At 39.4% G+C, this 12986-nt stretch overlaps 1 protein-coding gene across 8 annotated transcripts in view; it reads right to left on the bottom strand.

Moving 5' to 3' along the window:
* The window catches only part of LOC126272886 (dystrophin-like), an 84892-nt gene that overhangs the window by 68402 nt on the left and 3504 nt on the right, over positions 1-12986 (bottom strand). The window lies entirely within an intron of this gene.

Raw genomic sequence — 12986 nt, forward strand, 5'->3', positions numbered from 1 at the left:
GTAGACAGTTGGTGTTTTTTGTCTTTTCTCAGAGCTGCTGACTTATAGTCAATTGATTTTTTCATGTTATTTGTGTTATAGTAACCGGACATGACCATGAGACACTGGCCACCTAAACGATGGTGTCAACTGTGAGTTGCTGATAACCACAGAAAGACAACAGCACTAATGGATGGACAACAAAGACAACACGGCAGAATGAGAAGTCTGGTAAGGGAACCAAATTCAGAGCCTAGATGCAGTAATATTAGGGATCAAACAACAATGAGTACAATGAACAATATGAGAGTGCAGTAAGTTCTAGAGACACTTCGCTTTCCACCTTCTCAAACACCCGATATTTTAAGTAAGAGGGTGAGAGAGTGGAGATGTGTCTACCTCGCCGCCAACTTTTGTGTGTGCAGGACGGACGTGAATTGGGAAAATACTGCAATAGTGACGGTCGATCACTGCGGACAAGTGTTTGCAGTGCATGCCATAGAAGCTGTATGTCCAGTACAAGGAGCAAGCACATTCTATTCTCTGATGGTGTAACAACTGTACTGTTGTGAAAAAATGAATTGTGTATGGAACTAAAGACATTTACATTCGATTTTCTGGTCTTGGTCTTGCGAGAAGAAAGAACTGGTTTTGTAGTGGTTATTAAACCACACACATTGTAATTGTATCTCTTAGTATCTAATGGTCCAAGACGGGGTTGACTTGTGAGAGTTGAACACTTAAGTGAAACTCGTTGTTGTTTTATTGTGGAGATGACAATATAACAGAGTTGAAAAAAAGTATCCTGAGAGTACAGAACCATTTCAGGAGTAGAAAAGAAGTCTATTTTGAAATTCCTTTAACCAGCTATAGTTTTAGGAGAAGAAGAGTTGTGAAGATCGACGCAGCCATCTGACCCAAGAAGAAGATCGGCTGCACACAACACGTTGAGTCAACTGTGAGAGACTTGCGAGTCTTGCACCCCAGTACCACACTGTCTCTTGTCATCTGAAAACGATTAGAGGGGAGGGAGGGGGGGGGGGGGGGGAGGGGCATCATAGCCTGTACATAGCGCTGAGGTGTGCCCACAAATTTTATGAGCACTGCCTAGTGGCTGTCGTCTGGATCCACGTGTTCTGGTGGGCTTTCAAGCTCGTCGAGCCAAGATACCACACATGTTTTTAATCTCCTCTTAAAAATACCTTTGGTTTTATTCCTCTTTTTGCTTTTCTTCTAATTCACGTTTTCTTTTCCTCTCCCATTTTTTCCTATAAATACGGCTTGCTGTCCAAGCTTAAAGAATTGTGGGTCAATGGGCACAGAAAGAAAATAGGGGTATTGTCCCAAAGCATCTTTTGGCTATCGCTTCCTTGTCTTCTCCTAGTGTGTACTACGAAATAGTATAGCTTCCCTTACATGTAAGACAACCATTAACAAGTATTGAAATATTTGTTTACTTTAACTCTATGGGTTATGAGTCTTTTTTGAGATATCCTTCTGCCAGAAATTGTCAATCCCTTTGTTATCTAAAGCTAGGTCATCCTCTTCAAGCTGTAAAACCTTCCACTTGTCTAATAAGTAATCTTGCAGCACAATGAATGGCATTATTTTTGCAACATTTAACATGTCACTGCAGATTCTGCTCTTTGTTCTTTCTTTGGGGTCTAAGAATACAAAACTTTGCAGTGGTGCACTTGATAAGCATGTCTTTTCCCACCACACGTTAGCAAGCTGCAGTGTAATGTTTTGGGGCATTCTTTAGAAACCACAACTTGTCATTTTCTTCCAGTTTACTAAGCTCTTTGGTTACTTGCCTGCTAACAACTAGCTGTTCAAGAGGAAGCATATTATCCAGTGTAAAGAGTTCATTATGAAGAACTACAGAATACTCTCAATTTTGCTCAATGCAGATACTTTGAAAACAGAGGCAAAAAAGGTTTGAAGAACAATTTCTATTTCTTTATGCAACTTGATAAGAGGAGTCTGGCCTTGAAAACACTTTGTGAACTTAATGAATAGTTTCTACATATGAAATTATGAAGTGAAATTCTGCTTTCACTGAAGAATTTTTTTTTGAAAAGCAGTCACAATGGTATCACAAGATTTGGACTGAACACTATCAGTATTCTTTTTTACAATTATATATACCTAAGAAAATAACACTGAATTCCATCCCGCTGTTCCAAAATCCTGTTGGCTAAATCAAGCCATCTTGCTGCTTTATACCTCAAAAACTTGTGATGGGGAACATTAAACTTAAACTGAATTCCTTCAAATCCCCCCCCCCCCCCCCACCGAACAGGTTTACTGTCAAAGTAATGATAAAACACTGACCAGAAATTTGGATGCTTCTCCACCTAAACACTCAAAGCCTTTGCACAGGCATTATGTATTGTATGAATGTTGCAAGTTCTGATGATTGTAAGTTGTCTGCCTTGGGTGTTATGGACATCGCTCTTTAAAAGTTTTAACATTTTTTTAAAATTGATGTTAGGTCCATCTGATTACATCGTAAGGCATTTATTTAGGAACATCCTGGATTCAGAAAGTGCTTCTCATAATTGCTGATGTAATGTTTCACCGTCTGCTTTGCTGATAAAGAAAGTTCTTAGTTGTTATGCGACACTCTCTGACCAAAATCTAATGGTTGTTTGTAATCCTTTTTTATCTTTAATTCTGGCAGTGTCTTTGAAACTCAATGTCTAAGTTCTTTTAACTTATGTTCCTGGAAATATGGTGCCAGTCCATCAGTTATTAAGTATCTCATTTTCTTCGACAAAAGTGAAAAATATTCAAGAACAGTATCCTCTTAAAAAAGTTACAAATACCATTGAACAAATCCATAGAGTAACTGGAAATGTTTGATTTCATTGTCCAAATCAATTCAGCAATGCTGGAACTATCTTTGGTACTTAACACCTGTATTGCTGGTGCACATACTGAACTTTAAGGTTGTGTGATCTGAAATTTCTAAATGTAATTGATGTGGTCCACGTTTAATATCAAGTGACACACTTATGTTTTGTCAAAAGTGAGTGGTTAAAAACTGTCTGAAACCCTTTTGTCTCAAAATTAATAGAGCAAGAACACACATTGCAAAACAGTATGGTTTCAATACCTTTTTTCCCATCATGCAAAGACTTTATTTTTCAAACTATCTGCCTTTTGAAGCCAGTCACTACAGAATTTGCATTTTTCCACCTCAAAAGTTTATTTTCAGAATTGTACATGGTATCACAAAGCAGTTTTGTTTCTATGGCAAAATTACAATCTGGAACAAAATTAGAAGCAGTTGTAATAGAGATATATTGGATACTAATAATGTTGTTGTTGTTGTGGTCTTCAGTCCTGAGACTGGTTTGATGCAGCTCTCCATGCTACTCTATCCTCTGAAAGCTTCTTCATCTCCCAATATGTACTGCAGCCTACATCCTTCTGAATCTGTTTAGTGTATTCATCTCTTGGCCTCCCTCTACAATTTTTACCCTCCACGCTGCCCTCCAATACAAAATATGTGATCCCTTGATGCCTCAGAACATGTCCTACCAACTGATCCCTTCTTCTTGTCAAGTTGTGCCACAAACTCCTCTTCTCCCCAATCCTATTCAATACTTCCTCATTAGTTACGTGATCTACCCATCTAATCTTCAGCATTCTTCTGTAGCACCACATTTCAAACGCTTCTATTCTCTTCTTGTCCAAACTATTTATCGTCCATGTTTCACTTCCATACATGGCTACAATCCATACAAATACTTTCAGAAATGACTTCCTGACACTTAAATCTATACTCGATGTTAACAAATTTCTCTTCTTCAGAAACACTTTCCTTGCCATTGCCAGTCTACATTTTATATCCTCTCTACTTCAACCATCATCAGTTACTTTGCTCCCCAAATAGCAAAACTCATTTACTATTTTAAGTGTCTCATTTCCTATAATTCCCTCAGCATCGCCCGACTTAATTCGACTACATTCCATTATCCTCGTTTTGCTTTTGTTGATGTTCATCTTATATCCTCCTTTCAAGACACAGTCCATTCCGTTCAACTGCTCTTCCAAGTCCTTTGCCGTCTCTGACAGAATTACAATGTCATCGGCGAACCTCGAAGTTTTTATTTCTTCTCCATGGATTTTAATACCTACTCCAAATTTTTCTTTTGTTTCCTTTACTGCTTGCTCAATATACAGATTGAATAACATTGGGTAGAGGCTACAACCCTGTCTCACTCCCTTCCCAACCACTGCTTCCCTTTCATGCCCCTCTACTCTTATAACTGCCATCTGGTTTCTGTATAAATTTTAAATAGCCTTTCGCTCCCTGTATTTTACCCCTACCACCTTCAGAATGTGAAAGAGAGTATTCCAGTCAACATTGTCAAAAGCTTTCTCTAAATCTACAAATGCTAGAAACGTAGGTTTGCCTTTTCTTAATCTAGCTTCTAAGATAAGTCGTAGGGTCAGTATTGCCTCACGTGTTCCCATATTTCTACGGAATCCAAACTGATCTTCCCCGAGGTTGGCTTCTACCAGTTTTTCCATTCGTCTGTACAGAATTTGCGTTAGTATTTTGCAGCCGTGACTGATTAAACTGATAGTTCGGTAATTTTCACATTTGTCAATGCCTGGGATTTGAATTATTATATTCTTCTTGAAGTTTGAGGGTATTTCCCCTGTCTCATACATTTTGCTCACCAGATGCTAGAGTTTTGTCAGGACTGGCTCTCCCAAGGCTGTCAGTAGTTCTAATGGAATGTTGTCTACTCCCGGGGCCTTGTTTCGACTTAGGTCTTTCAGTGCTCTATCAAATTCTTCACGCAGTATCATATCTCCCATTTCATCTTCATCTACATCCTCTTCCATTTCCATAATACTGTCCTCAAGAACATCACCCTTGCATAGTCCCTCTACATACTCCTTCCACCTTTCTGCTTTCCCTTCTTTGCTTAGAACTGGGTTTCCATCTGAGCCCTTGATATTCATACAAGTGGTTCTCTTTTCTCCTAAGGTCTCTTTAGTTTTCCTGTAGGCAGTATCTATCTTACCCCTAGTGAGGTAAGCCTCTACATCCTAACATTTGCCCTCTAGCCATGACTGCTTAGCCATTTTGCACTTCCTGTCAATCTCATTTTTGAGACGTTTGTATTCCTCTTTGCCTGCTTCATTTACTGCATTTTTATATTTTCTCCTTTCATCGATTAAATTCAGTATTTCTTCTGTCACCCAAGGATTTCTACTAGCCCTCGTCTTTTTACATACTTGATCCTCTGCTGCCTCCACCACTTCATCCCTGATGCCACCTACTCCGATCAAAGACTGGGCATCTACCGCGTGGGGAGCTAGCAGTTCAGGCATGAGCAGTGTGAGCCCTGTGTTGTCGGGGGCTCAACTGACAGTGCACATAATGACCCTACCACATCAGAATGGCTGCCATGTTGGCTCTGAAGTGGAAATATGAGCCTATACAGGTACTGTGTGCATTTGATTTTCAACACTGGATGCAGCGAATACTTTTAAGGTGTTCTTCCCCAGTTGGTCCACACAACAGAGAAAATTGGAAAAATTACTTCAACAAAAGGAGAAGAACTATTTTATGCAGGATTCTGAGGAAAGACCACTTGAATCAGCGGTTTCTAATTCAACTGGTTTTTGGAGATACGTGAATGATGCTTTCATAGTATGGCCCCATGAAGAAGATAAGTTAATGGAGTTTTTACATCATCTTAACACCGTTCATGAGAACATTCAATTTACTATGGAATGGTTGACTCCCATTCCTGGATGTTTTGGTCAGATTGAAGAGTGACATTCTGTTTACCACACTGATTTGTACTTGCACTGCTCAAGTTGCCATTACCCATCCCAAACCATGAGTATGCTCAAAACCCTTGTACACAGAGCCCTTACATTGTCAGATGCAGATGGTTTACCTAAAGAGCTTGCCCATTTAAGGACAGTGTTCAGAGACAATGGATACTAAACCCTGCAAATTAACAGGGCATTCTCAGCTAAAACCACAAACCAGGAAGTGGATAAAGAGGAGAACGTGCCAGCAAAGCTCCTAGCTTTCCTTCCCTTCATTGGAAACATTACCTCCAAAATAGCAAGAATCTTTCATAATTTTCAGGTGGAAGCGATTTTCCACCCACCATCTAAGATTTCATACAAGACGGGATCAGTGAAGGATAATTTGTTATTGTGGAAGGTGGGAATTTACAAAATACCTTACCAGTGTGGTATGGTCTATATAGGACAAACAACACACCCAGTGGAAGGACACTGCACAGAACACAAACGTTGAACTCGCCTTCTGCAACCCAGCAAGTCTGCAGATGCAGAACATTGTATCTCCAACAGACATTCAATGGACAAAATTGGATACATAAAAAAATCTACGCAGCAGAACACACACTACAAGACAATTGTAATTGGCAATTTTGTCAATAATTTATCGTTTTCGGTGGGACATACTATGGAGTACGACAAAAAATTAATTTTGGACACAGTAACATCTTTTTGGGACTCCATTATAGAGGACTCCATTGAAATACACATCATGGAAAATCTAATGAACCGCCACAGCAGTTACCAGCTGGGTAATGTGTGGAATAGCATGCTCTCCGAGATCTGCAGATGCCAGAATACTCCGATAACTGTGGCGAGTGGCAGCGCTGAAGACAGCTGATCCCTGTAGCTCCACTAGCAAGGGTACTATTGCCGGGCAGTGTGGTCCTTCTTTCACACTGACTATAACACATGCGTGGCAGTACTATCATTGCACTTTATAAGGCAGAGCTGATAACGTCTTTTACGGCTCTCCTGTAGATGACTGACAGGTGTCCAGTTGAAATATCGTGGAATGAAGTTTACAATGATTGGCTGGATTCCCAGAATCTCTTCAAACAATAGAATATTCCAAGAAGTGAAGGCAGAACTAAGGAAATAGTGGGGTCGACACCAAAGACTGGCACAAAGAGAAAGAGAGCAAGAGAAGGAAGGATAGTAAGACATGAGAGATAGCAGCACAGGAAAGGACAGTAGCTTGGAACCCTGTGCTCACCAAGCACATACTCACAGAAGAGTTGTTAGCTCCCTGAGGGGTTGCTCAGCTTGTTCCTGTTCCAGACATGATGAGTTATTTGATCATTAGTAGATTTATTCATTACAGTTTAGCATAAATCTAGTTTTTAGAAATAATAAATTGTATTTTTGTTTGTTTACCGACATTATGAGTGTTCTCTTTTAGAATGTATGCTAAAGACCCAACATTACGAGCACGAAATATTGATGAGCATCACCTTTTTTTTTTTCTTTTTTTTTTTCTTTAACATGAAACATAAGTTTATTCTGCAGCTAGCCATTCAGTCAAGGAGAAAAGCCCTCACACCTGAAAAAGATATGTACTTCAATCTTATAGAAATACCTTGCTATTTTCCAACACAAGCAGAACATGTTGCTTCAACAACAGTTGCAACACAATTTCTGTGGCTTAAGTAACTTCTTGAAGATTTTAGAATATCTGTAAAACCAACTGCTTTTAAGACACCAAGACATTCATACTCCTGATGGAACAGTAGGACTGAAACATGTTGATATTTAGAAAAATTTCACACATCAGCTGCACAATATAAGACAGATGAATGTAATGCATATAAGTTTCGAGGAACAAGTGGATGAAATACTGACAAAAGCAGTTGTGTGTGCACTGTTTCACAGACTGTTTTTCAATAAGAAACTAGTAGCTGGGAGAGAATGGATTTGTGTGTTGCAAAACTGAGTGTTGATCCATAATATATTACATAAATTGTATTTCATGGCTCCCACAAAGATGGATCTCTGGGATGTAGAAATAAGTAAAAGATCTACATTATTTAAGTGCAAGACAACAAAATGACTTAAGATTATGAAAGATTGCTTTGCTTAAGTTCTAATGTTAATTGCACTACAAAGAAAAAGAAAAACAGAAGAACAACCTAAGAGTTTCTTTTAAGATACTCTTCACTGTAGTAGAAGAACTGTCTGTGATCAAGACAGAACTGATACCCCATCCGTCACGCAGATACAGTTAATACCACAAGTATGTTGTGTCTGTTATTCCACAGTATTTTAACTTATGCACAAATAAATCACAGTTCACACAATTAAAAGATTTCAGCTAAATCATAGAATATTTTCAACAGTAATAATTTGTGACTGATAGATTCTTGTATTCACAAGTCAAAAGGAAACTATTCATGTGACAGAACTTTCATAATCCAAACTGTTTCATGCTGAGAATAACTTTCTCTATTAAATGGTTATAAACTCTACAGCACTCTTTCTTCTTGAAAAGTTTTGGAAGTGTTTACAAAAATGAGATAAGAGTTTTGTTTTACCTTCTTTTTTGTGAAGTAGTTTGTACTTCAGTATTTTGGGAAAATACCACATAAAAAAGGTCATGGCTAAGGATTTCCAAAGGGACAATTAGAATTATGTACTTGATTCACATATTGTCAAACACTAAAAGTGAGAATTTTACTCATGAACCCTCGAACTGCATGTAAACTGATCACTGATCCAATATTTTTTCCCTTCTAAAACTGAAATTAACATGCCACATTAGCTTGAAACACTATATATGACAGCTTGTATGTGGTCTAAGGCAGTCACAAGCACTCCGTCTTCAGGCCATGAGTGGCTTACCAGGACCATCCGACTGCCGTGTCAACCTCAGTGGAGGATGCGGATAGGAGGGGCACGGGGTAGCACACCGCTCTTCTGGTCGTTATGATGGTATTCTTGACCAAAGCCAATACTATTCAGTCAAGTAGCTCCTCAATTGGCATCACAAGGCTGAGTGCACCCCGAAAAATGGCAACAGTGCATGGCGACCTGGATGGTCACCCATCCAAGTGCCGACCACACCCAACAGCGCTTAACTTCGATGATCTCACGGGAACAGCTGTATTCATTGCGGCAAGGCCGTTGCAAGGCAGTCACAAGAATATTACTATATTTGTGACCACACTGATACATCATACATTACTAAAAAAGCAGTAGTCTTAATTCACTAGCACTTTTCACATTTCCATTCCCTTTCCCTGCAAGGCACTGATTCACTCTCTCGTTTCCCTACAGAGCTGTGAGTGTACATTGAAAATGTCACTGCATGTCCCATTGGTGCACAGAGGACGCCACAGTTTATTTGGTCCATTGCAGTGAATGACTGGCCTTTTTCCTATTAACTGTAAGTTCTACAATAACAGCAATGTCACTGAAATGACTCTTTTGAACTGTAGACTTCAGACATTTTGGTCTGTGTCATTGTGTTCACTGCTGGGTTCCAATTACACAAACAGAAACTGAGTCAGTATACAAGGTCGTTTCAGCAAGACAGAGTAGCAGGGACAGATTAAGCCTTTTGTTGATTTCTATTATCAATCATTAGAATAATCATGAGTTGAAAAAACTAAATATTCACAAAGAATTAGTCTTCTATACGTGCTGCTCTGCAGCTTACAAATACAAAAAAAGTCACGTTAATATTATGAAAAGGATAGACTGCTGCTTACACACAAATGACCACTGTCTGCGGAGGCCTCAGTCTCAGTTTAGCAGTCTCTTTGTTGCACCTGTCTCCTACCCAACATTTCCACTACATGGTGAATAGCAATATATCCTTTTCATAATGCTGTCATTACTCCTTCCTCGATTTTCCATTGTTTAAATGTTATGTAAAGTTGATCAATACCGTACTTTCATTTTTTCATTCTATTGATGGACTGGTATCAACTATACAACCCTCTTCAGTGCCTTCTTTATATATTCCTATTTTAGCATGTGCCAAAGACATTTTTATGATGTGCCTTTGGCAAAGAAATGTGCTCCATACCCATAGATTATGGATGTGTATTCTTTACAATATGAATTTGTGTCAACCAATAGGGTCAAGCAAAGTATGTGGAACTCCCCCACCCCCTCCCAGCTGTTAAGATGGATGTATTTGAAATAAATCATGTTTGCAGAGGGCATGTTGGGAATATGCACTGCCACTCTCCAGTGAGGATGTTCATGCTTATAAACTGTTTGAAGTGATGTTAGTGATTCACTGGACCCCACATGTGTTCTTTGTGAGAATAATATTGGAAGATTTTGTGGTGGTTTATTAACGAGTTATTTCAATGTTGGCAATTATGGTAAACTGATGTGTTTTTGGGTCTGGAATTTTTAGTGCAGTGTGCTGTTTATGGTTGGACATTTAATTTTATATTTCACTTTTTGTTAGTTACAGACATTGAAGTTTGCGAGTAGGTCCCTGCATGTCACAATGAGGGATGACATGTCAACTATGAATCAGTTCCTACAGTTGTTCAGTTTAATTACTAAGTATGTGAAGTGTCAAGTTTGTGAAGAAGGTGTAAGACTGATTAAAGTTGCTGCATCTCTCAGAAGAATGAGCAGTGTATATGGTACGGCCAGCAGGACAACATATGGCCCTCTATACAGAAGGATTCCTGATGGTCTCTGCTGGCCATTCGAGAAACTGTGTTGATGACATATTTTTGCTGTCGCTAGATTGATAGATATTGAGCCATGGTAAAAATTGCTGCTTTGAAGAGCACGCCGCTGCATATAGTGTGAAGCAGTCACCCTCCGTTTCTGGTGGTGGTGCCGCTGTGGCAATCACAGCTTTGGTGTCTCCCTCTGGTGGGAAAGGGGAAAGGTTGCCAGTCCACGTGCATTTAAGGGGTGCTATGAGCTCACCAGTTGGTCAGTCTCTTGTCCCCAGCTTACTAGCCTCTCTCTCGTCCGCATTTGTTAGGCAGTTAGTGTCTGTCTGTCATTCGGAGTGCTAATATGTCTGTCATTCAGATCAACCTTTAAAGCCGGCAAAATGAGAGTCTTTCCACTCCGTCAGTAAGAGAACTCAGCGACTGGTCACCTGGTCGGAGCTTAGTTCCTGCATCTGAGTCCGCGTGTTAGGCTGCCAGTCTGCTTGAGTTTGCTCAGGCAATGGTCATTAGTGGTTGGATCGATCGGTTGGTCCGTCACGCACTGAGACACAAGATGACTTGTCCGTCTTGAGCGTTGGCGCATGTGATGTCGCCACGTCAGTCCAGTGGGCCGCGGCGTATAGCGAGGGGTGGTAACTTCGCGGTCGACACGAGAGAAACAAGAGTCAACCCATGAAATCAGTCTGGCCGGTGCGAGCTGCAATGCCGTGAGATGGGATATCGGCGCGCCTTCCTGCATCAGTTGAAGCGGCTAGCAGCAGACGGTTCGAGAGAGCGATTTGGGGGTGCTGCGCCAGGTCTTCTCGAGAAATCGCAGCTTATTAGAAGTTAAGTGATTGGTGATATGTTGTTTCATTTACTCTTGTTAAATTGTACTTGTTTTCTTGGTGAGGTCACCAGCTGTCTTGCTATGGGGTCGTCCCACCATTATTCTCTGTTTGCCCACCTGCGGGGAAGGTGGTTGTTTATAAATTGGGTGGTACATTTTCCCTTGTGGAGTAGGGGCAGGTTAGAGCAACCTGCAGTTTGGGTTGTTTGGTAATCACCTTATCAATGTACCGTACGTTAGTAGCTGCCTCTGTCATGTCTGTCAGATTTGGTGTGTTAATGAATTTATTGCTTGGAGTGTAACAGCCTAATACCTCAAATATGTTTTGATCTTTGGAAACTTTGATATTATTGCCTATGATCTTGAGAGGCAGTGTCTGTGTACTGTAGAGCATCTTAACTATTGTTTGGCCAACCTTGTAGAATTTTATAAGATTGCATTTCATGGGCTTTTATTTAAATGACCATTTTAGTACACAAAGTTGCTACCCTTTTACTGTAAGACTTTTCTTAGAAGTTAAAATCAAGTTGCACCTTTGTTGGCAAGGTTAATATTTTAATTGTTAGTGTTTTGTACCATTTCCATCACTCCTACAGGTTGGGGGGTGGGGTGGGGGGTGCATAGCTTGTGTCCTTGTGCAAACTCTTAGTTTAAAGTAATCTGGTGTGTTGCAGATTTGCACCAGTGTAGTCTTTTAGAGGCTGTTGTGAACAGTCTTAACTATGGCCGTGTTAAAAGGGAGCGGCAAGGTTCTCTGCCCAAAAGCCCCTACAGCCAAAATTTGTTTCTTTCTGCCTCTGAATAAATTGAGGGTGCTTTCTGATTGTAATTTTAAATCTGTTTCTTTTCAAAAATGATTTTAGGCACTATTAAAAGGAATAAAATTCCCATTTGTTGAAAGGAATTTGGTTATGATTTCATCAGTTACTCCCTGGCAACTACTTCCATAGCGTGATTAAATGTTATAATGGTCTTGATGAATTGCTAGTAAATAAAATAAATTCTTAAGAACGCTCTTTCAAAATAAATCACGGTTCAGATATATTTGTTAGCTGACTTTTGTTGGTAGGTATGGTTTTATTTTTTTATTGTAGTAAATATGGTATTTGTGTTTACATGCACAATTGTGTGTTTCTTGTAATAAATTGGTGTTAAAGATATTTTTTAAGAACTTTGGTTTGTATTGTTAATTGATGGTAATTAAGTCGTATTGGGATCAGTAGGTACCATGGAATTTGTTTTAGTTGCACTACGTGACATTAGATTATTAATATTAGTTAAATAATCTGAGTTTCTGTTTTGTGTTACCACTGTCTTCAACTGAAGTATTAAGTCACCAAATTTATTGAGTTGTGTATGGTTTATGGATTTTGTTTGAGCTATACAGGTCAAGTGAAGTTTCTATTGCCAGGTTTGGGAAGTATGTGCGAGTTTGTTGTATCTTATACTTTGTTTGAGCTGTAAAAGTAAAGTGAAATTTCCAGCACCTACATTTTTTGGAGCTTTGCAGCATTGTGGTCATCACCTGCTCTATATAGAACGTGAAACTTATAATACCAGTACCCCACCCTCAGCTTTATTTCATTGTGGTTTTGTTGACTGCTCAAATGATGATTTTGTATGCTTGATTTTTGCATATTTCATTTGGTATGTCTTAATTATTACGATTGTCATACACATAGTCT

The sequence above is a fragment of the Schistocerca gregaria genome, chromosome 5, assembly GCF_023897955.1.
Source record: "Schistocerca gregaria isolate iqSchGreg1 chromosome 5, iqSchGreg1.2, whole genome shotgun sequence".
In the NCBI taxonomy this organism is placed as follows: Eukaryota; Metazoa; Arthropoda; class Insecta; order Orthoptera; family Acrididae; genus Schistocerca; species Schistocerca gregaria.